Source organism: Miscanthus floridulus, chromosome 19 (genome assembly GCF_019320115.1).
Source record: "Miscanthus floridulus cultivar M001 chromosome 19, ASM1932011v1, whole genome shotgun sequence".
NCBI classification, from domain to species: domain Eukaryota; kingdom Viridiplantae; phylum Streptophyta; class Magnoliopsida; order Poales; family Poaceae; genus Miscanthus; species Miscanthus floridulus.
The window spans coordinates 20092047-20117190 of NC_089598.1; the positions used below are offsets into that span (position 1 = coordinate 20092047).

Below are 25144 nucleotides of genomic sequence, written 5' to 3' on the forward strand. Positions count from 1 at the left end.
TAAACCCTCACGTGAGGAGATGTACCCTTATTATACTGTAGTGTTTGCTCTTTCCACCTACAATGTAATCCCCACCCAGTGTTGTGCTATGAATTAGTAGTTCTAGCTAGGTTCGCTTACGTCTAAGGGTAGTGAACCCTAATTCACTTCTTTGTAAACCCTCACGTGGGGTGATGTACTTGTATTGCAGTGCTTGATTTTTCCACATATGGTGTAATGTAATCCTACCATGTGCTGTCCTTTCAATCTAATCACTCCAGCAAATGTTTCTTTATATGAGAAAGCCATTGATTTTATTACAAATATTAGCTTTCTTTGATGTATTTTTTGAAGATTCAATGTATCAAGCAGACCCTTCCATATAACCCATAATGGAAAAGACATCTTAGCCTTTACTAAATTTTCCAAGATTTGATATACCAAACAGACCACCCGCAGCGAAGCATGGGCATCAGTGGCTGCGAATAAAAGTTGCTTGTAGGAATAGAGCCACGACGATATAAGACTGATGTGATAGAACTCCGCTGTCAGCTATAAGCAGGCCAATGGCCCAAGACATGTAAGTATGAATTCTGTACTGTAAGGTTTTTAATATCAGTCTTGTTCAACTATGCGTATCAGCTGCCGTCTCTATTAGGAATAAATTCCTTACCCTGTGCTCTTCCCTCTCGTCCCAGTATACATAGAGTGGGCTATTAGTCCTCAGATAAATTTTGAAGACAAGATTCAGCTACACTCCACATCGTGCAACTCGGAAAGCACATGGCAGACCGTCTGCAAAAGCCACGGACATCGCGCACATAGCCCTGCGCACTCGCGCTCATTTCTCGAACGCTGGTGCTGTCCTCTCAGCGTCACGACGCTGTCCCCTCCTACACCGCCACCCACTACACGCCGCACCACCGCGCGCCATAATTGCCCCACGACGCCACTCGTGCTGTCACCTTCACCGCCCCCGATGCCGCTGCTGCCGTTCTACACGACCTCGATTCCCTCAGCCCCAATGCCGCTCGATGTCGCCAATGATGGTGAGCACCCACCCCCTTAACCCCGCCATCCATCGTCTATAAAAGCGCCCTCGGCTGCCTCATTAATCACCTCAAGGCACTCCCACCATCAAAACCAATCACCCAAATTCAAGTGCCAACCCATTCCAACAATTCAAGAAAGAGCAAGAAATGAGTGCTACCATCTGAAGACTTTCGAAGCAAATATGAAGGAGTATATCGTTGGAAGCAAGAAGTTGAAGCCCACAAAATGTGCCTAGATGAAGAAGAGCTCGCCATCACCATCTTTGCCTTTCCAATCCCTCCATTAGTGGGATCAATAATCTTGTATATCCTTATAATGCGCCCGTTACCCTACGGAGAGCGCTAAGATATCAGCTGAAACAAGAAGGGTGGAATAAAAACCCCTAAGAAATTTCATTTGGCGTCAGAGATATATTTGAAATTTTTCCCTTCCAAGTCACCACTTTCCCTAGGATTTGCATGAACTCCCAATGCAACGAACATCACCGACCACATTGGTAAAGCACATCACCCGCAGCGAAGCACGGGCAGCAGTGGCTAGTAAGTGAGGAAAGCAGCCAGGCGACACTCACTCAGGAACAGACCAGGCCAAGCAAAGCAAAGAAGGAACATCTCCAGAAATTCAACCCAATGGCGGATGAGTCATGGAGGGTGCCGAGCCTTGTTCAGGAGCTGGCGGCTACCGTGCAGGAGCCGCTGAGTTGGTACCTGATCCCCCGAGCAGGACAGGAGCGGTGACCAGCTCGCCGGTGCGGAGACGCCGGAGCCCGTCCCGACCATCCATCTCCAACGGCTGTTGGCGTTCGACTCTGGCGACGAGGAAGCTACCAAGCTGCGCTCGGCGCTGCAGAGCTGGGGGTTCTTCCTGGTGAGACTATCTGCAGCTCCGTTCTTGAGCTTCTCAGACTTACAGTAGTTAATACCCTCCGAGAGCTCACTGATGGAGTTCTTGCTCTTGGTTCTGTCCAGGTTACTGACCACGGGATCGAGAGCTCACTGATGGATTCTCTCATCGCTGCATCACGGGAGTTCTTCCGCAAGCGGCTGGAAGAGAAGTAAGCGTACAGCAACCTGATTGAAGGGAAGCATTGGCAGCTAGAAGGATATGGAAATGAGCAGGTGTATACCCAGGACCAGATCCTGGACTGGTGCGACCGGCTGCATCTCAGGGTTGAGCCGGAGGACGAGAGAAACATGGATCGCTGGCCCGGAGACACCCGGAGTCTTTCAGGTAATTAATTTTAACCGCGCGTTTCCTTTCCTCATTTTTTTTAATCTTCAGAAGCAATTGGTATGGAAGAATTTCAGGAACAATTGAGTTCCTGAAGCTAGACATGTCCCACTGGACTGCTGGAAATACGTGTTTGCAGGGGTCTTCTGCACGAGTACAGTCAGAGCGGCAAGCCAGTCAAGGACGGGATCCTCCGGGCGATGGCCAGGCTTCTGGAGCTCGACGACGACGACGGCATCATCGGCCAGTTCGGCGACAGGGGCTCCACCAACGCCAGATTCAACTACTACCCATCCTGCCCGAGGCCCGACCTCGTCCTCGGCGTCGGTCCTCACAACGACGCCTGCGTCCTGACGCTGCTCCTGGCGGACGAACACGTCGGCGGGCTGCAGTTCCACAGGGACGGGACCTGGTACTGTGTCCCGCCCGTGCGTGGCCGGGCCTTGCTGGTAAACGTCGGCGGCTCCTTGGAGGTAGCCTTCTCTGAACTTGTGTGATATTTGCAGTCATGTATGCTGTTGACGCAGAAGTGATCCGAATCAAACATCAACAGAGCCTTGAACGCTTGGGCCGCTACAGACCGAAGAATACAGCGAGGATGTCACTCTTTCATGGTGAAGAGCGGAGAGGTTTACAAGCAAACCACAAATCATCAAAGGATAACCAATGTGCTTACGTGACAAAGAACCGACTAGTTTTCAGTCAAACTAGCAAATAAACCGTCGAAGCTCTCGCCCGGGAGAGACCCGGTCAGGGCAAGGATGTCGTCGGGTTGCCCTAGTTCGGCCGGCAAGCCTAGGGCGCCATTCTTGGTCGTCGGATAAGGGATGAACAACATGGGGGTTGGAGAAGAGGGCAAAAGGGTTGGAGTAGAGGTAGTAGATTGATTTGTTTGACGATTGGATAGATGGGAACGCAATCGGCCATGATCCTCTCATATATAGAGAGGGGGCGGTCTTATCCCAGTAGAAAACCTCTGCAAGCCTTATTTTCCAAGTTTCCCACGAGTTTGTAGCAGCTCGGATCGGAATCCAAAAGGCTAGATCCGAACAGGATTTTCTGTTAGGTATGTCGGAAGTCCCGACTTGAGTTGAAACTCCCGACGTAGAGATAACCCCAAACACCCGAGCAGATTTCTTCAAGCCTCCCGGAAGTCCTGCCACCCGTCGGAACTTCCGACAGTCGGAAGTCCTGACTTGGGTCGGAACTCCCGACGTAGGGATAACCCCACACACCTGAGTAGATTTCTTCAGGCTTCCCAAAAGTTCCGACACCCGTCGGAACTTCCGACAGTCAGAAGTCCCGACTTGGGTCGGAACTCCCGACAACGAGGCCTCTTTCTGAGGGCATAACTTCTTCATCCGGACTCCGAATTAGATATTTCATATATTTTTTTGACCGTCTCGACGAGAGGAACGTAATGGTGAAGTCTGTTTCACATTTTGACAACTTCACAAAATGAACATTTTTTGTTGTCAACATATGCCCCCTGTTTTCAGATGAATGATGCATAAACCTGAAAACACTTAATCAAATAAATTAAAACCAAACAACGACGATTCCCATCTCATCGGCTGCTCTGTGGCTAAGGGCGATGTATACATAGCCATTTTTTCTAAGGGCGATACATGTATCGGCTATTGTTTGGTGAGCACTTAGGCTTCTTGTCAAACACTTAGAAAGTACCTTTTCAAGTACCTCCCGTTGAATGCTCTTATGAGATGTTCAACTTGCAATGTCTTGAGCACATATGAATTTCCGAATATAACTTTGACCACTTTGTAAGGACCTTCCCAATTTGGTGACCACTTGCCAAACTGATTGCTCTTCGATCTAATTGGTAGTATGGTTTTCCACACTAATTCTCCCACTTGGAAGGATTTGCTTTTGACTTTCTTGTTGTATGCTTTGACAACTTGAGCTTTATTTTTCTCTATTTCCTTGAGAGCTTTTAATCTCACATCAGTCACCTCATCGATATTATCCATTATCAAATCATGATACACAACAGCTGATAAATTATTTTGTTTAGCAAGCCTGTATGCATCCAAATTCACTTCGATAGGCAATATGGCCTCTTGGCCATATACTAACTTAAAAGGAGTAACCTTTGTAGCACCATGCCTTGAAATGCGATGTGCCCATAGAGCCTCAAACAAAACTTCATGCCATCTCCTTGGATTCTCCTCAATTTTCTTTTTGATGAGCTTGATCAAAGTCTTATTACTAGACTCAGCTTGGCCATTGGCTTGAGCATAGTATAGAGATGAATTGAGCAACTTGATCTTATATAATTCGACAAATTCCCTCACCTCTTTAGACACAAACGATGTCCCTTGATCTGTAGTTAATGTTTGAGGGATGCCGAATCTATGAATAATATGCTCAGTGATGAACTCAATTACTTTTTTGTGTGTCATATTCTTCAAAGAAACTCCCTCGGTCCACTTAGTAAAGTAATCCGTAGCAACTAACACAAATCGGTGTCCCTTCGAAGATGGGGGATATATTTGGCCAATGAAGTCTAACCCCCAACCACGAAAAGGCCATGGTTTGATGCTAGGATGAAGCACAACAGCAGGCACAAGCTGAATATTTCCAAACTTTTGGCACTCTTCACAACCTTTGTAGTAGAGAAAACAATCGGCCATCATAGTAGGCCAATAGAAACCGGCTCTACGCAATAACCACTTCATCTTCGGGGCCGATTGATGCGTACCACAGATGCCTTCATGGACTTCTCCCATAGGCACTCTTGCCTGATCTGATCGCAAACACTTAAGCAGTAAATCTTCGGTGATTCTTCGATAGAGCTCATCATTATACAATACATATTTGAAAGCGCTCCGCCGAACACTTTTATTTATTTTGGCACTTGGATCACGTAGATATCTCAACAAGGGAGTCCTCCAATCTTCTAAATCGGCCCCAACATCACTGGAAGTTATATCGGGCCGATTTGATAGCTTCTCAGGCGAATTGATCGGGCTGGTCACAGGGGAGTCAGCTGAGCCAACAGGGCCGATAGGCTTAGCCGATTTGGAGGTGTCGGCTTGGACGACTAGGGTAGTCGGCTTAGCCGACTTGACCACAACAGAAGAGTAGTCGGCTGAGCCAACTTGGTCAGTCGGCTTAGCCGACTGGTCTGTACCTACATAAGAAAAATTAAAATCTTCATGCATCGACTGTTTTTGAATATGAAAATTATATTCACTGACATCATAGCCAGATGCTTGTTGAGCTAACATGTTGGCCTTTTTATTTTCATGCCTCGGAATATGCCGAATTTGAAATTCAGCAAAATAATCAATAACATCAAGGCAAGCATCAAGACAAGCTCTTAGTGATCATTCTAAACATTGAAATTCACTAGCAACTTGTTGTATTACCAGCAAAGAATCACCATAAGCTTCAACATGTTTTACTTCCATAGACCGCAACATGATCAACCCGAATAATAGAGCTTCATATTCGGTTTGATTGTTGGTACAAGAGAAATCTAATCGGCTTGACATTCCAATTTCAGCACCATTAGGAGAAATCAGAATAATACCAACACCTTGGCCATCTTTACAAACCGATCCATCAAAGTATAATTTCCATGGAGTAAAAGTAAGGTAATTGACTTCATCATCTAAATCAATACCATGCTCAACAATAAAATCAGCAAGAACTTGACCTCTTAATGTTTTCAGTGGTTCAAAAGTCAAGTCATATTCTATTAGTGCATATGCCCATTTGCCTATCCTTCCACGAAGAATTGGCCGATATAACATGTGCTTTATCACATTGGCCTGGCAAGCAACAACACATGTACTAGATAAAAGATAATGTCTCATCTTAGCACAAGCATAGTACAGTGATAAACATAATTTTTCTATATGGGCATACCTTGTCTCAGGATAAAAAACACGGCGACCAAGATAAGCAATCACATATTCTTTACCTTCATCTTCTTGAGTCAAAACAACCCCAATTACCTTCTCTTCGGCAGCAATATATAACTTGAAAGGAACTCCTCTCCTAGGTGCACGAAGAACCGGTGGTGTTGACAAATATTCCTTTATCTTTTCGAATGCCTCTTGTTGTTTTGCCCCCCAAGTGAACTTAGATTCATCCTTCAGCTTCAATATAGGGGTGAAAGGAATAATTTTCTCGGACAAGTTAGCAATAAATCTCCTCAAGTAGTTCACTTTTCCCAAGAACTTTTGCAAGTCCTTCTTGCACGTAGGTGCTTGAACTTTCTTGATCTTCTCTATCCTCTTGGGATCAACCTCTATGCCCTTATCATGAATTATGAAGCCTAAAAACTTTCCAGCTGATACTCCAAAAGCACATTTGAGTGGGTTCATCTTCAATCCATAGCGGCGCATCCTCTCAAAAGCAAGACGCAAATAAGCCAAATGAGATTTATGGGCGAACGATTTGATCACAATATCATCAATGTACACCTCCATAATCACCCCCAATTAAATCATGGAAAATCAAATTCATAGCTCTTTGATAAGTAGCACCTGCATTCTTCAGCCCAAATGTCATCACAACCCACTCAAAAAGACCAACAAACCCAGGACATATGAAGGTCGTCTTAGACATATCTTCCTCGGCCATGAAAATCTGATTATAACTAGCATTACCATCAAGAAAGCTAATAACCCGGTGTCCTGAAGCATCATTGATAAGCATATTGGCTATATGCATAGGATACTCATCTTTCGGAGTAGCTCTATTCAAATCTCTAAAATCAATACATACTTTGATCTTCCCAGAATCCTTCTTCTCAACAGGCACAATATTAGAGACCCACTCCGCATACCTGCATGGCTGGATAAACCCCGCTTGCAACAACCGATTAATCTTTTCTTTAATCCTATCATAAATTGTAGAATTAAATCGATGGGGTTTTTGCTTGAAAGGCCTGAATCCTTTCTTAATAAGGAGCCGATGCTCAACAAGCTCTTGGCTCAATCCAAGCATCTCTATATAATCCCATGCAAAACAATCAACATATTCGTTGAGAAGCGCGATTAACTCAACTTTGTAATCGGCTTCCAAATTTTGATTAATAAACGTTGGCCGGGGCACAGAGCCATCCCCAATATCAACTTGCTCCAAAGGGTCGGCCGACGTAAAACCTTGGCCCAACTTATCGAGCTCATCAAAATCATCAATAGCCTCACAGGCATCGATCTTATTAGTCCGATACTGTTAAACACGATGTTTTAACCATTCAATGTTAGCATCCATTATAATAATGATTACATGATGATATTGAGCCAATTATTAATCGGCTTCAAGGACACAGGAACAAAACCTTGCCTGGTAACACTAACAAATTCAAAACTAGAAAGATCTCTACCAGATAAGCAAGCAATAGCATCATGCCCCCTGAGTGTAGGAGCATCGGCTGCAACAACATTAGCCGATGAATCTGAATGCACGACCTCAACAGCATCTCCCACCCATTGGATGAGAAATTGGTGCAAACTAGATGGCACACAATGATTGGCATGGATCCAATCACGCCCAAGTATCAAGTTATAGCTACCTTGCACATCGACGACGAAGAACACCGTGGCCAAAGTCTTGCTTCCAATGGTGAGCTCCATGTTAGCAACTCCTTTGGCTAGAATAGGAGCACCTCCTCCGACACCGTTGATCGTCATGTTGGTCTTGATCAGCTCCTCATTAGTGCCACCGAGCTTCTTGTAAAGCGGATACGGCATCAAGTTCACTATCGCCCCACTATCCACTAACATGCTATGGACCGGTGTGCCATTGATATGGCCATTTACATGTAGAGGCTTGAGATGGTTGATAGTGTCATCTGGTTTCTGAAATACAGCGCTTTCCGTTGCAAAATTAAATTCTATCGCCGTGGAGTCATCTGCCACGATGTAGTAATCAGCAGATAAAACAACTACATTGACCTCCACTCTCTCTGGAGTAGGCTCATAGTCAACCATCTTCTCATCGGGAACCTTAGGAACCTCCATGCCAACCAGAGCAGCAATGGTAATAGCAAAATCATCAAAGGACACCTCAGAGGCACCGAGGACAGCAGGAGTCAGCTCAGCTGACTCGGAAGTCGACTTAGCTGACTCTGGAGCTTCCAAAGCAGTAAGGGCAAGCAAAGTCGGCTCAGCCGACTCAGGAGTTGGCTTAGCTGACTGGCTCAACACAGGAGTCCGCTTAGCCAACTCTAGAGTCGACTTAGCCGATTGGCCAGCAGTAGTAGCGGCGTTTCAACCTTCTTGAGGGATTTCAACATGTACGGGGTTGAGGATTTCATCTCCATCTTGGCAAGCTTCTCCCTCTTTTGTTGGTTATGTTGGGCACGCTGCAATTTGCGCCGTTGAGTTTTATTCAACCCACGAGGACACCATACGGATTGTCAGTACTTGGAATCTCCTTCGACGTGTTTCTTCTCTTCAACTCAAAAAACATCTTTAGGAGCTTCATCTTGCTTAGATGTCAGAATTTCTTCGATTACAATTAGCCCATCATGATTAGTGACAGGAGCTTCCATGGAGCCAATTGTGATAACCGATTAAGGTCTAGCTCTTGGTGGGGGAACGATAGAAATCTCAACCTTCTTAGGCACATAAACTTGCTGCATTGGTGTCTTTCCCGACTCTTGTGGAGAGAAAGTCCTGGAGGTAATCACACGATCTTGATTTGTACCGCTAGAGCTTGATTGACAATTGTTCAATCGGCTAAAGACAGAGGGTCTTGAAATTGAACCAGTAGGATCTCCCCACCTTTGTTGGCTATGCACGGGTGCTGCCGGAGGATACGGCACCCAAACTCCATAAGAACCCCATTGCGGTCTAACCGGAGGCGGAATCAGGGGACCCCAGCAAGAAACATGAGGAACAACTCTCTAAGACGGAGCTGTTGGTTGCACCACCGCCAATTGCTTGATCTTGTCATCTTCCCGCTTAGGCGGAGTAGACTCTCTTTTTTTAAACCACCAATTCTGGGAATCGACCTTTTGTTGCTTATACTTGGCTATGAGCCTATCAAAGGTGCATTGCTTCTTCACGAACTCTCCCTAGTTCTTCTTCTCATTGGTCTTCTAGGTGCCAATCTCCGGTCACTGTGGAACAAATGTATGCAAAACACGAACACCGAAGGCGCCAGAGCTATTGGAACCTGGAGAATTGGCTAAGCTGACTGGCGCAATCGGCTCAGCTGACTTGGCTGAGGTGGTGGTAGAGTTAGCTACGCCGACTCCTTGAGTCGATTGAGCCAACTGGCCCTGCTATGTACTGGAGTTGGCTTGTCCAACTGGTGGAGTTGGCCTAGCAGGCCTCTGATGTGCCACCATTGTTTCATACCACCGCTGCCTTTTCAAATATTGCGTTGATGCAGTGGTGATCTTCAAATTGTTGTTGCCTTCATCATCCTTCTCAAGCACCACTTTGTGCCCCAAATTCATTTTGACATTCGGTGCTACACGTGGTTCGCCGATAATCATGTTCTTGCCTTGGGCTTTATCGGCTTGCTCTGGATGAATCAAAACAGCAGGTGCCCCTGCTTCAACCATGTGCATGGGAAAAGGGGTCTTATCAACTTGCATTTCAGTAAGACTCAATCGTCCCTCATTAAGGGCCGATTGGACCTGCCGATGAAAAACATTGCAATCATTAGTGGCATGAGAAAAAGAATTATGATATTTATAATAAGCCCTTCTCTTTAATTCATCAGCTGAAGGTAATATATAATTGATTCTAATATAACCAAATTTCAACAATTCATCAAAGATTCGGTCACATTTAGAGAAATCAAAAGTAAATTTCATTTCCTCATTCCGATTTTTATGAATCGGCTTGAGAGAAGGACAAGTAACCAATTTATTCTCTGTTGGCCATTTAATTTCAACAGCTAAACATTCTTTATTATCATCATTAGAATCATCGGAACAATCACCAACAAAATGCACATTCTAACGATGAGATTTATAAGCATCACAAGACTCTTTAAAGCTCGATTCAATTGAAATGGTCTTTTGCATAAGTTGATTAACATTGTGAAACTCATAATGCTCAAGCTTTTCTCTAATACTAGAACGTAAACCAGCAAAGCACAAATTAGTTAAATCTCTTTCAGAACTATTTAAATGGAAACATCAGTTCTTAGTCTCTCTAAATCGTTTGAAAAAATCATGGACGGACTCATCGCGCCCTTGACGAACCGATGCAAGATGAGACAATCTTGTTCCATGAGCACCGCTATAAAAGTGATTATGAAATTTCTCTTCTAATTTAGCCCATGAACCAATAGAACAAGATGGTAATGAAGTAAACCATGCAAAAGCTGTGCCAGTAAGAGATAAAGGAAAATTACGAACTTTCATAAAATCATAAGCACTAGCTTTACCCAATTGTGCAAGAAACATGCTAATATGCTCCATGGTTGATTTACTATCATCACCACTAAATTTCTAAAAGTTAGGTACCCTCCACCCATCAGGTGCTTTCATGAAATCATAAGTAGAAGGGTACGACTTTTGATAAGTATTCCTACTAGACTTAAGTTGCACTCCTAAACTACTCTCAAGAGATTTAGCCAATTCATCCTTAAACCGATTCAAAGCATCATCAAAATCGGTAGTAGGAGCATTAGGAGTATCATTAAATGTAGGAATTTGACTAGGTGACTTCGGTGGGTTTGGTAAAACATTATGCCCCACTAAAGCTCTATTCGTTGATGCTCCATAATCGGTTCGAAGAGCTCGACACGAACTTTGTGCACCAACACCTGTACGTGTAGATGTGCTAGCACCAGGTTGACCGGCCTTATCGGTTTTAGATGCCAAAGGGGCCAATTGAAATTGGCTAGCAGAAGCATAAGAGGTTTGATTTTCATAAAAATTCAAAGGCATACCAAATTGAGGTTGTTGCACGGCACCCGATTGATCACAATCGGTTGTCTTGCCCTCTAACTTATCCATACATGCTTGAAGTAGATTAGAAAGATGCTTAAGGTTATTACTATGCAATTTTCTTTCATCTATCAACATCTGAGCAAAATTAGCATGAGTAGGATAAGCATCGGCATTTACCTCCTCGTCACACTTAGCTTTTCTGTTGCCCTTCTCCTCGGCGCCTGAAGATTCGGAAGCGGTAGCATCGCCGTAGGAGGGTTCATGAAACTGAGTGACCTTGTCATGCTGATTCTTGGTGTAGTTCTCCAAGAAAGCCTTGACATCAGCATCGAGCTTGGCCTGAAGCTTTTGGCGCAACTCATCTAGAAGCTCGTCCATGGATTGAGGAAAGATCATGTTAGCCTCATTGAAGGGGCTGGTCTTATCACCCTTGTCGGTGGTAGCACCATCGTTGCCTCCCATGTTGCTAGTAGATTGATTCTTGATTTGCTTCGCTTTCCCCAGCGGAGTCGCCAAAAAGTGTTGTTGATGTCAGAAGTGATCCGAATCAAACACCAACAGAGCCTTGGATGCCCGGGCCACTATAGACCAAAGAATGCAGTGAGGATGTCACTCTTTCATGATGAAGAACGGAGAGGTTTACAAGCAAACCACCAAAGGATAACCAACGTGCTTACGTGATGAAGAACTGGCTCATTTTTAGGCAAACTAGCAAAGAAACCATCGAAGCTCTTGCCTGGGAGGGACCCTGTTAGGGCAAGGATGTCGTCGGGTCACCCTAGGTCGGTCGGCAAGCCTAGGGCACCATCCTTGGTCATCAGATCAAGGGATGAACATCATGGGGGTTGGAGAAGAGAGCAAAAGGGTTGGAGTAGAGGTAGTAGATTGATTTGTTTGACGATTGGATAGATGAGAACTCAATCGGCCATGATCCTCTCATATATATAGAAGGGGTGGGCTTATCCCAGTAGGAAACCTCTCCAAGCCTTATTTTCCAAGTTTTCCATGAGTTTGGAGCAGTTCAGATCGAAATCCAAAAGGCCAGATCCGAATAGGATTTTCTGTTAGGTATGTCGGAAGTCCCGACTTGAGTCGGAACTCCCGATGTAGGGATAACCCCAGACACCCGAGCAGATTTCTTCAGGCCTCCCGGAAGTCCCGACACCCATCGAAACTTCCGACAGTCGGAAGTCCCGACTTGGGTCGGAACTCCCGACGTAGGGATAACCTTAGACACCTGAGCAGATTTCCTCAGGCTTCCTGAAAGTCCCGACACCCGTCGGAACTTCCGACAGTCGAAAGTCTCGACTTGGGTCGAAACTCCCAACAACGAGAGATCTTTCCGAGGGCATAACTTCTTCATCCGGACTCCGAATTAGACGTTCCATATATGTTTTTTTGACTGTCTCGATGAGAGGAACGCAATGGTGAAGTCCGTTTCACATTTTGACAACTTCACAAAATGAACATTTTTTTGTTGTCAACATATGTATACAGATTTGAGAGTTCCTGGCCGTTTGCGTTAGACACTTTCAAGAGCCCGGTGCACAGGGTGGTGACCAACTCTTAGAAGGAGAGGATGTCCCTGGCTATGTTCTACGCTACACATCTTGAGAAAGAGGTCCAGCCCATCGCTCAACTGTTAGATGAGAAGCACCCAGCACGGTACAAGAAGATTAAGTACAGGGATCTTATGGCTGCTCACTATGAGCACTTCTCTAGAAGGGAGAGAGTTATTGAGTCGCTGAACATCTAGATTTAAGGTCATGTTCCACTTATAGAAAAATAAAGTTGTAAGCTGATGTATCTTTCATGGGCAATTGTGCCCGAACGTCTATTTATTGTGTGGCCATTTAAACAAATTGTGGCTCAGAGATTAACGATTTGCAGCTCGAAGATTGATATAATGGTCACGTCATGTGTCTCAATATGTATAGGGATCGAACTCTCTGCCATCGCTGGACAGTGGACACACCCAACATGTGTGGTTCTAACTTGTATGAGTTTGAATCACAAAAGAGACACAAAGGAGTATGAAGATATTATGAGAAGTAAAGAAAATCCAGACATAAGAACCACTTCTCTATTTAACATTAGAAATAGATATAGCAGATATAGATAATACGATGCCCATGCCAAATAAATATATGAACTATGGAAAGTATGTCCTAGAACTTTTTTTTGGATTATCGCCTAGGTTTATAAACTCTTAGACTGGACATAGACTCTTTAGTATTTTAAATGGTTCAGTGAATCACTTCAAAAGGTTTAATGACACGGATCCTCACTTTGAGAGTGTAAGGACCTATGTGTGAATATGGAAAAGAAATCCATGTCTTTTTTACTCATTTAACTGTCTAGCAAACATGATAATATGTGTTTCTATTAATATAGAAAAGAAAGACGATGATGACTACTACTACACTGCTGGGAGTGGGACTAAAAAAGAAAAAAACTTCTAAACCCTGTTAACTATTAGTGTTCATCTACTTCACTCTCCACCTAGAACAGTAGGTATTTTACTCCTCAAAATATTAAAAAGCGTCTAAATAACACATTGGGATGGTTTGGAGGTGGCTTTGCTAATGTTGCATATTATATGGAGAACACACCGGAGATTCATTAACTTTTGAGGGATATCATCTAGGTTCATCAGCTCTAAAATTGCATTTCTTGGTCTATAAATTCTTCAAGCGGTTCTCTATAGACCCATACCTCTTCGTTTTGGCCTTTAGATTTGACCTGACATGTACAATCAGTAGCCAGTGTGGAGGAGGGATTTACAAAATGCAATTAGACCCTACTTCTCACCCTATCCCCTCTCTTCCGTGCCTCTTGTGCCACCGCCACCACCCTCCATGCTCGTGTTAGTGCCTGTGTGGTCGCCGGCTACACTGGTGAATTGGCAATGTGCACGGTTAGCAACAAGGAGGTTGACGATGACTCGGGGTTTGGCCCGATGCTGGAGTGACGCAAGCGTGACGGAGGTTGCATAGAGGATGTGGAGTGTCTTGATGGCACGGGCAAGGAGGTCAGTGGTGAGGTAGTAGGCGAGGAACCTAGCGAGAGCCATGGGTTGAGTAAGAGGGTGAAAGGCCAGTACACAGTGTTAGCGCGGAGCATGCAGGCGAGCATGACCCATTTTGTTAAGTAGGTGAAGGGTCGAGATGGCGGACTAGAGGGGGGGTGAATAGTCTTTTCTAAAATTAATCGCGTCGACTAACCGATATAAATGCGGAATTAAAACAATCGGTCTAGCCAAGACTACACCCCTCCATATATGTTCACTAGCACCTTGCAAAGATACTAATTAAGCAACTAAGGTGTCAGGCTAGCTAGAGCTCTCCTAAACAATTCTAGGAGCAAGGTCACACAAACCTATGCCACTAGTACTTTAAGCAACAAGGGAGCTCCTACACATGCTAGTAAGCAAAAGCACAAGGCCAACTAAGCTCACTAGCAATGCTCAATAACAAGGCAACCAATGTCTAATTAGAGAGCGCAAATACTTAGCTACACAAACTAAGCAATGTGACTAACAAGGTTAATAAAACCAAATTAGCCACTCAAGGGAGCTACTTCTATGCTACACAAGCAAGAAGGTAATTAGCAAGCTACACAAGCTATCTAATTACAAGAGCAACTACACAAGCTTAATATGTATGAAAGTAATTGCAAGCTTGTGTAAAGGGGATGCAAACCAACGGGAAGAACAAGGTTGACACGATGATTTTTCTCCCGAGGTTCACGTGTTTGCCAACACGCTAGTCCCCGTTGTGTCGACCGCTAACTTGGTGGTTCGGCAGCTAATTAGCATCACCCACTAAGCCCGCACGTCGGGCGCCGCAAGAACCTACCCCTTAGTGAGGGTAGCTCAATGACACACTTTACTAGAGTTGCTCTTCGCGGCTCCCGCGGGGCGAGCACATTGCCCCTCACAAGCACTTCTCCGGAGCGCCACACAAGCTTCTTGCGGGCTTCAACGGAGACCACCACCAAGCCGTCTAGGAGGTGGCAACCTCCAAGAGTAACAAGCACCACCAGCTTGCAACTCGATCACCTAGTGCCACTTGATGCAACCTCATGATGCAATCGCACTAGAATCGCTCACTCACACAATCGAATGATCACTATCAAGTATATGTGTGATGGAGGGCTCCCAAGCACTCACAAGTATGGACACTAAGTCCCCTTAGGTGCTCAACACCAGCCATGGCCAAAGGCCACTTCTATTTATAGCCCCAAGGGCTAAACTAGCCGTTACCCATTCACTGGGCAAAAATCGGGCCGACCAGACGCTCTGGTCGTGTTGACTGGACGCTAGACCTTAGCGTCCGGTCGCTTGCAGACGACCACGTGTCCCGATTCCAACGGTCACTTGACCTGACCTGACACAGCAGCTTCAACTGACCGGACGCTGAACCCCCAGCGTCCGGTCGTTTCTAGTAAGGTACCAACCTCGACCGGACGCATCTAGTCACACTTGATCGGACGCAGCCAGCGTCCGGTAACACTCCAGCTTCTGCGTCATCGTACGTCAGCCTGATCGGACGCAGCCTGCCAGCGTCCGGTGCATTCAGATCCAGCGTCCGGTCAGTTGACCGACACCAGGATCTTCGCGACCAACTCGTTTTCACTTCTAACTTCTTCACCCTTGCTCTAATGTGCTAACCACCAAGAACTTGCATCCGGCGCAATAGAAAATAGACATTCTATTTTCCCAAAAGCGCCGAATCCCGCCGAGCTTGCGAGGCGGGAGGGACCCAAACCCATCTCACCCCTGCAAACACCACCTCCTTTGTAAATGTGCCAATACCACCAAGTGTACACCACCATGTGTATGTGTGTTAGCTTTTCACAATCATTTCCCAAAGGATGTTAGCCACTCAACTTGCCACGCCACTCGATCCTAGCAATGATGCAAAGTTAGATCACTTGAGTGGCACTAGATGACCGATATGCAAACAAGTTTGCCCCTCTTGATAGTACAGCCATCTATCCTAAACCCGGTCATAAACTCCTCTACACACCTATGACCGGTGAAATGAAATGCCCTAGGTTATACCTTTGCCTTGCGCATTCCATTCCATCTCCTTCAATGTCGATGCAACACATGCACCAACACGATCAACAATGATATGATCCACTTCATATCATCACATGATCATATTGGTTCATCGATCTTGACTTCACTTGCTCTTCACCGTTGCCATCGTCCATCGGCGCCAAGTCTTGCTCAAGCTTCACCGCCACGCGGTCCATCACTCCAAAGCCTTCGACTTGCCCTTCACGCTTACAACCGGTCCATCAAGCCAAGTCTTGTCTTGATCTTCTCCACCTTGATCACATGACTCAATGTCATGTCTCATGTGCATTTAAGCTCCTTCATCGTCACATGTGTGAGCTTTGCAACATTTCCAAGCCATTTTCACCTTCATGGCATATGTTGCTCACACACATGTACCTGTGGACTAATCACCTGTGTATCTCACATAAACACAATTAGTCCACCTAGGTTGTCACTCAATTACCAAAACCAAACAAGGACCTTTCAGTAGGTTGTGCGCGTGCTCCTATTTAGTTTTTCTGGTCTTCATGGTGTCTCGTCTTGCTCGTGCGCAGGCATGAGCCTCGAGTGTCGTTGTCACCCTAGCCTCTGCTCCCCGTAGCTCCACCGTGCCCCTATGGCCAGTCTCTGCCCACATCGCACCTCTCTAGGGGCCTCGTTGCACGCCACCGCCCTACACGCAACCCACCGCCACCGCTCCATGCTATGCCCCTAGTGCCACCACTTGTCACTAGCTGTGCGCCATCGCAACTGCCCCACATCCATCTCAGTGCACTATCTATCCATCCACCGAGGCACCGCCTCTTTGTCCTGCACGCTTGCGACACAGCCGCCTATCCTACTCCTCACTCTATACGCTGCACAACCCCCTACCAATTCAGCCTAGCCAAAGGCCTATTAGTTTGGCCCATGGAGGCATGGACAAAGGTGAGTGCCTTGAATGTGGTGGTGTGTGTGGTGGTGGGGGAGAGAGGGAGGGGCTAGAGGCTAGCGACTTAGGTGTTAGCGATGGTATCGTACCTAGTGGCATCGATGTTGGCGGCAAATGGGATGGGGATGATGACGTGGGAGTGGAGGGGTGGGGAACAGAGGCACATCACTATATCTGTCCCCAGTTGGCCACCAGCTGACCTGCCCTATTGGCTTGGAGGCCAAGCTAGCCACACGGAGGACAACAATGACCAATGTGGGGTGAGGGGGTGAGGGAGGCATGGAGGCCTAGCGAACGTGGTGGCAATGGGGCTGAGCGCTAAGACATAGTGGAAGGTAGCATATATAGGAGGAGATGACGCCACTATGGAGCTTGGAGAGGAAGGGGAGGGGGATGAATGAGGTCAAAGAGGCATCGATGAAGAGGTCTTAGAGACGATCGACAATGAGGGCCTAGATGACGTTGAGTGTGAGGAGCTCTTCGCCCTAGGAGGTCTCGAAGGAGGCGATGATAGTAACACTATAGCAGAAGCGGAGCATGCTAAAGCAGCCCATCGTGTGGAAGACAAAGAAACACATAAGGATTCCTTCAAGACCCACACCGCACCTATACCTGTACCCTGCCCGTGCCTATACCTCGACCCGACCTACCCGCGTCTATACCCTGACCCTAACACGCCTGTGCCTGCATGTGTGCCTTATCAACTATCGCTCCTCTCTCATGCCTCCACCGCTACTCCGTCCCTCTCTCTCTCTGCGGTGTGAGCGAGCGTCTTGGCACAACGGCACAGCGGCCTCGAGGTGAGTGGACCACGACGAGGAGGCCCGAGCGGCCCTCGACATAGTGACGCAACGGCGCTGGTGGCCCTGGTCATGGGCGGACCAGCGCGGCGGGGCTAGCACGAGTGGCTCCTCGGCAGATCTGGCTCCCTCTCCCAGTCGTGTGGGCGCTACCTCCTTGATGTGTCGTGCAACCACCATTGGGCCGCTGCCTCTAGTGAACTCCACACGTCAATGAGCCTCCATTCTCCCAAGTAGCATGGAGATGTTGCGTTGCGCTGAAAGCGCGTGTTGCAATGTATGTTTTATGTGTTTCAGATGTTTTAGAGGTATATTGCAAGTACTTCATATTGTGTTGCAAAAGTAGATCAGGATGTTACACATGTTGCATATGTTTCAAGTGTTTCACATGATGCAAGAGTTTGTTTAAAATATTTTATTTATTTCAGACGTATGTTTACAAGCATTTTGATCTAGATGTTGCATATGTTTCACACACATGTTGCAAGGGTATGTTCTAAATGTTTCGGTCTTCTTTTGCAGCAAGTGTTTTCATGTTGCAAGTTGTTAAGTGTTTATCTGGAATTGCATAAGTTGCAATAACTATACACAGTATATTGCAAGTGTATGTTTCAAATGTTTCAGCTGTTCTCATAAGTATGTTGCAAGTGTTTTTTCTGGATGTTGCATATGTTGCAGTGGCTATACACATGTTGCAAGCGTATGTTTACAAATGTTTTATCTGTTTTAGACATATGTTGCAGCAAGTACTTCATGTCGCAAGTGTTTTCATTAGGCAACAAGTGCAAGCAGAGGCGGTCCCCGTGTGCATGCCCAGCACATGGCGTGCATGCACACGGAGCATGCAGACGCAGGTAGCAGCAGCATGCGCAGCAGGCAAGGCGGCATATGTAGGCACGTAGCAGCAGTAGGCGCATGCGGGCGCGTGCAGCAGGCGGGGTAGGCAGCAGCTGCATGCGCATTAGGCAGACAGGCGTGTGCGTCCGAACGGGGGCTAGCCTCTAGACGTCCTGATGCTAGCCACACCGTTTTATTTATTATTGTGAACAAAAAAAATAAAGTAAACCTGTTGTAAGTCCCTGGAAACTGAGGTAGCATTTGCCATGTTCGGTTGGCTAAAAACGGCTAATGTTGATTTGTTGTGAAAAAATATTGTTATTTTACTAAAATGGTACAGCTGATTAGTTCAAGCGAACATGGCCATTGGTTCTAGGTATTTTTTGTTCAAAGACGAAGTGCATTTTACTGCAACCTCAAGCTACCGTATAAATAATGTCGTGTTATGTAGTTGCGGTGAAACTCTCAACTTTGAATATCAGGTCTAAATAAGTATTACTACGTACTTGCTGTAAACTCGTGGTCCGTGGTAACAGTTGATTTTGATTATATATATATATATATATATATATATATATATATATATATATATATATATATATATATATATATATATTGATACCATAAGATTTATATTTTTAAATTTACTATAATAAATACTTTTATACCATATAGTTCACATTTGAAACTACCTTGTTTTTCGAAATTGATTGATGGTCAAAGTTAAGAATGTTGGACTTAGGAAAAAAGCTAATACAACAAGTAGAAAAATGGAGAGAGCATATAGTTATAGACTTATAGTCCTGCTGTCCAATAATATGAATATTAGAAATATCTTGCTCTAAAATAATGAAACATTGAAATGCTACAGTACCTGAATCATTGTCACAAGACATATAACATTTAGTATGGATATTGACTGGGGTTACAAAGAGCAAAGTGGGGTTTTTTCCTTAACGAACATTTTTTTGGGCAAACGAGCAAAGCGTTTATTTTACATCAAATCTGAAATACATAGTATATTTATGGACAAACATGTCCAAAAAGTACATTTTATGTTTTTATACGGAGGGAGTAAACAGTTGTTGTACCCTTACAGAGGAACCGTTAGAGCAACTCCAAGAGTAAACCGTAATGTGAGACAAACAATTCTTTGTTACGTAGTCGGGAATGAGAGACATCAAACCTCGTTTATATCTCCACACACTCGATGAATCTAGTTCCTTTACAAAAATGTTCATAGAACCCAGCCAGGTACTCCTTGGCCTTCACTGTCCTGTACCGTGCCGGTTGCTTCTCATTTAACAGAGCAGCTGCTGGCTCAATCTCTTTCTCAGGATCCAGGCCATGGAACATGGCCAATGAGATCCTCTCTTTCTCTGTGTTGGTGACCGCCCTGTGCACTGGGCTCTTGAAGATCCCATTGCTTATTATCTGTGTCCACGAAGGTCAGATCAGAGAATCAACAACCCGAATATGCATCATGACAGATATCATAGTGTAGATAATTTGGAGCTGTCAGTACCTCCACGTAGTCTCCTATGTTAATCAGCAACCTGTAAGGACTGGTTGGAACGTTGTGCCACACACCATCCCTAAGAACTTGCAGTCCACCAACATCTTTGTCCATGAGAAGAATCGTAAGAACACCACTGTCTGAGTGAGGCTTGACACCAAAGACAAGATCCGGTCTCGGACACGGTGGGTAGTAGTTAAATCTGGCGAAACTGGGAGCCTTGTTGCTAAATTGTGCCACAAAGTAATCTTCGTTAAGTCCTAAAGTCTTGGCTGTTGTCCGAAGGATACAATCTTTGATTCTCTTGCAGTTCAATGTGTACTCATGTAAAAGAGCCCTGTAAATAGCGGTAAATTAGTTGACCAAATTATTTCGTGTTACTGATGCCATGGTTTTTTTTTACTTGAGCAACATTGTCCATGCTATAATAAGAAAGCAAATGCTACCTATTCTTGCAAAATTGACAACACACCTGAAAGTTTTGGGATGTTCAGGCCAATGGACGAGATTCCTCTCATCTTCCGGTTCTACCCTGAGATGCAGCCGATCCAACCAGTCAAGGCTTTGATCCTTGGATCTCACTGGGTCATTTCCATATCCTTCCACCTGGAAATGCTTGCCGTCTATCAAGTTGCTGCACTTTTGCTTCTCTTCAAGCGGCAGATGGAAAAACTCTCTTTACGCATCGATTAAATCATCCATCAAATTGGTTTCTATGCCATGGTTAGCAACCTGGAATTACATCCACTTGGTTGTTACATCTCACAAAGCAGCAGATATTTGATGAAGAAAAGTAACACTAGCAAGCAAGAAGGGCAAGAACAGGAGCTGAGATGCTCACTCACCAGGAAGAGCCCCCAGCTCTGCAGGGCTTGCCGGAGCTTGCCGCTCTCATCATCGGCATCAGCAGCCGACAGCCGGCTGAGGTCGATTACAGGGATGGGCTCCGGCGTCTCGGCACCTACATCTACGCTGACAGGATGATACTGCTCCGGCTGCACGTACCTGCTTGGTGGCTGCTGCACCTTGGCCGCCAGTTCTTGCACTAACATAGGAATCCTCCATGATTCATCTGCCATATAAGTGCTCTCTTGGAATTATTTTTTCCCCAGAGTTTATTGCTGGATTTCACTGGCTAGCAAGAGGCTTCGGGTCGTCGCTCGGCAAACTGGACCCCTAAAACACAATTATTAGTTTAGAGTTGTTGTGTTAACAAAATACATTAAATCCATATGGTCACTGTCGAAGAATAGGGCGACAACCACATATAGTCATCCCTGTCATTATCAAATTCATAAAATAGGACAAATAAAATATTTACTACTAACTAATCTGATCCATAACTTAAGAAATTTCTCTAGTCAACAAGAGGGTTCATCAAATGAGGATAGCTATCAGCCTGATATAGAGGTACGTACTTAAATATTTCTCCTTTGCAGAAAGGTACTCACACACACAAAAAAAAAAACATTAGTGATGTTGATGTCCTCAAGACCTCAACAACACCTTATCTGAATCTCTGACGCACACAACAAGCAGTAGGCCTAACCGAAATCAACCACAAGCGGAGACAATTTGTGCCGTTCTGGGAGATGGTGGAGGCAGGAAGGCAGCGTAGACAGGTAGCCGGTAGCCGGTCGCCGGTCTTGGCGGCGGAAGGCGATGCCCGAAGAGAACAGGTATGAGCACGCAACGGCCTGCCAGGCTACTACTCCGGATCAAAGATCGATGCACCTCTTATCGCGGTGATTATTTAGGTATTAATAAGATGGCTTTAAACAAAAATATTATAAACTAAAAGATTAAAGACCACTTCGGTATCTACAATTTTACAAATGTTATCCCTATATGAGGTTATATAAAAAAGTTATGATTTTTCTAAAATATGTTGCGCTAGCAAATGATAAATCGAGACAATTTTTATTCACACCCTTACAAAGCATATCGACAAAAAAACTATAACTTTTCATATAGTCACATACTCCCTCTGTACAGAAATGATAATCATTATAGGAAAAAAAATCAAACTTTATAAATTTTGACCAAAAGTTAGTCAAATTATATGAAACTTTAGAGCACAAAAGGGTTAAAGTCTACTTTGTATGATTTTTCCTCTAGTCAAATATGATATCATGTCTGGATGGAGGGAGTATAAAGATAAAATTTATATAAGAATTGTATTTATCGTTGAGATCTAAACCCTTTTAGTTCACAACATTTTTGTTTGAACCATCTTGGTACCAAAACAATCAATATAATGTTTAGATCTACAAATACAAATCTGAACATTATATCAATTATGGAGGTATCGAAACAATTTTAAATTAATAAGCCATGAACTAAAAAATTATGGGTCTCCTCAAAATAAAATCTGCAATTTTTATATAAATTTTATCTTCATTCGAGCTATACTTTGGTGTTAAAGTATTGAGTTGAACCCTTTCTTTGATGTTAAGGGAGTAGATGAATAGCGATCGACTATTCAGAAAGGGTAGAAGAGTGGGACCCATTCTAGGATATATAATGCATTACACACGTTTGATCATTACCATTCAATACGTTTATTCTATTCCAGATTCCACTTCTAGACAGAGAAACGAACTAAGACCTTGTTTGGATGCGCATGTATTTATCTCAATTCACATGTGTTGAAGTGGATTGGAGTAGAATTAAACTAAGTTCCATTCCAATCCACTCTAACATATGTGAATTGAAGTAGATACACATGCATCCAAACAAGGCCTAAAAGAGAATATTTAATAATACAACGAAACATTTATACAAAATACCACATATGTGTGTGTATAAACACACGTCGTAGTCAGTAACAGATGCACACAGCTGTTCCATAGAACCGTCTCCATAGATTTTTTTTCTTATAAGAATTATTGCTGAAAGCAGCTCTTATATTATCCTTGGGTCTCTGTACCTCCTGTCACAGTTTAAACATTTTTTTAAACAAAGATGCAATAGCTTAGTTCTTCAGAGTCTCGACAATTCTCATTCCCTTGGCGAAATGTTCTTGGAGCGCAGCCACGAAGTCCTTGGCCTTAATTCGTCGGTACCTCGCCGAACGACGATTCTTGTCCACTAATCCAGCCGCCCGCTCAAGCATTTTCTCACCATCAACGGCATAGAAGACGGCCAATGACATCCTCTCTTTCTCTGCGTTGGTCACGACCCTGTGCACCAGGCTCTCAAAGATCCTGTTGTTCAATATCTGCGTCAAAATTTCACATAGAAATTCAGAGACATACATCACTATTTTCGGAATTGATTCGCACTACCATGGCGTCTCCCAAGTTGAACAGCAAGGAGTGTTGGACGGATGGGACAACTGGGAAAAGTTTTTTTCCCTTACCTCTATATGCATGCACTATTGGATGTACATGGGGATATCTCTCCTACTGCACACATGTATCCTCGTATGTATCCAACGGTGCATGCACAAGGGGGCATATGCCCTTACACACAAACTTTCTGTAACGACCCGGGCCGTTCCAATTTTAGCCCTTGACCAACGACCCTCTGAAAATGTTCTACTTTAATTTCTCAAGGACATCAAGTGATGTTCCATTGGAGCATGGCCTTATCTATCAGAGCTAGTGCATCAATTCGCGGCTCAATCTAGCTACGTTTGTCAAGTCAACTCGTGGTCAATGTCCATCAACCGGGAACTTATATCAAGGAGTCCACTCTCGAAGGATGTAATCAAGATTCCTTATCCTTCTCTAGGCAATGTTGTGTCTCTTGAGCCTGGTTTAGTTTGCAAATTTTTTAGCGAAATGGTACTGTAGCACTTTCGTTGTTATTTGGCAATTAGTGTCCAATCATAGTCTAATTAGGCTTAAAAGATTTGTCTCGTGAATTTCGTATAAACTGTGTAATTAGTTTTATTTTTTATTTATATTTAATGCTTCATGCATGCGTCCAAAGATTCGATATGATGGGGAATCTTGAAAAATTTTACAAAATGAAGTGCAACTAAACAGGCACTTGGATCACAAGATTGACCCCAATGCCAATTTGCCCAATCTTTAACTCAATCTCTCCAAGACAGTAGATTGACGGAGGATCCGACCACTCCAGCAGACCATCTGACAAAATTTCGGAGACAACAGATTAATAAGTGGAGAGTGAGCTGTTTTCCACTCAAGTGCTGTGGCCCACATGTCAGCACGAGATAGAGATGTTTAGCACCAGCTGAGCCTCAACTCCACTCCTCTCCCCTCTCATTTCACTCACTCCCTCTCTCTCTAGAATGAAGAATAAGAGAAAAGAAAAGATGAACTAGAGTGAGAAAGTGGAAAAAGAGGAGAGATCGAGCATGGAAAGGGCAGCAAGATCAGCCCTAGATCAAGGACTTGGGCTTCACCAAATCCTCATCTCATGGTGTTGGTGTTTTATAGACCGACTAGTGAATTTATACAAATGTCGCGCTGCTCCAGGAAGACGATAGTAGCATCCAAAAGACACGAGGAGTTATACTGGTTCAGGTCGGAGCCCTACGTCTAGTCTCAGAGATGATCGAGTGCGTGTTCCTCGCTTGAATGCTCTGAAGTTCTTACAATTGGGGTGCAGGAATGGTGGAAGAGGTAGGGGAGCTAGAGCTAGAAGATGGACTACCCAAATGAGAGGTTCGGGAGTCCCGTGTCCATGGAAGGGTGCCCTGGCTGCCCTTATATAGAGTCCGGGGCCAGGTCACATACAAAGAAGAAGGTTCTCCTGACCAAGGGGTCATGAGCCTAAGGGAGGGAACCTAGCTAACTTGGCTTGTAAGTAACGCCGTCTTGTGGTGTATGTCCGGGCATGGTTGTCGTCATAGTCTTGTGCCCACATC

General features: G+C 44.7%; 2 pseudogenes; one reads left to right on the forward strand and one right to left on the reverse strand.

Moving 5' to 3' along the window:
• Positions 1–1661: 1661 nt before the first annotated feature.
• LOC136529908 (2-oxoglutarate-dependent dioxygenase 11-like) lies at positions 1662–12908 on the forward strand (annotated as a pseudogene).
• A 7051-nt stretch (positions 12909–19959) lies between these two features.
• Positions 19960–21958, reverse strand: LOC136528281 (protein LATERAL BRANCHING OXIDOREDUCTASE 1-like; annotated as a pseudogene).
• Positions 21959–25144: the final 3186 nt, after the last annotated feature.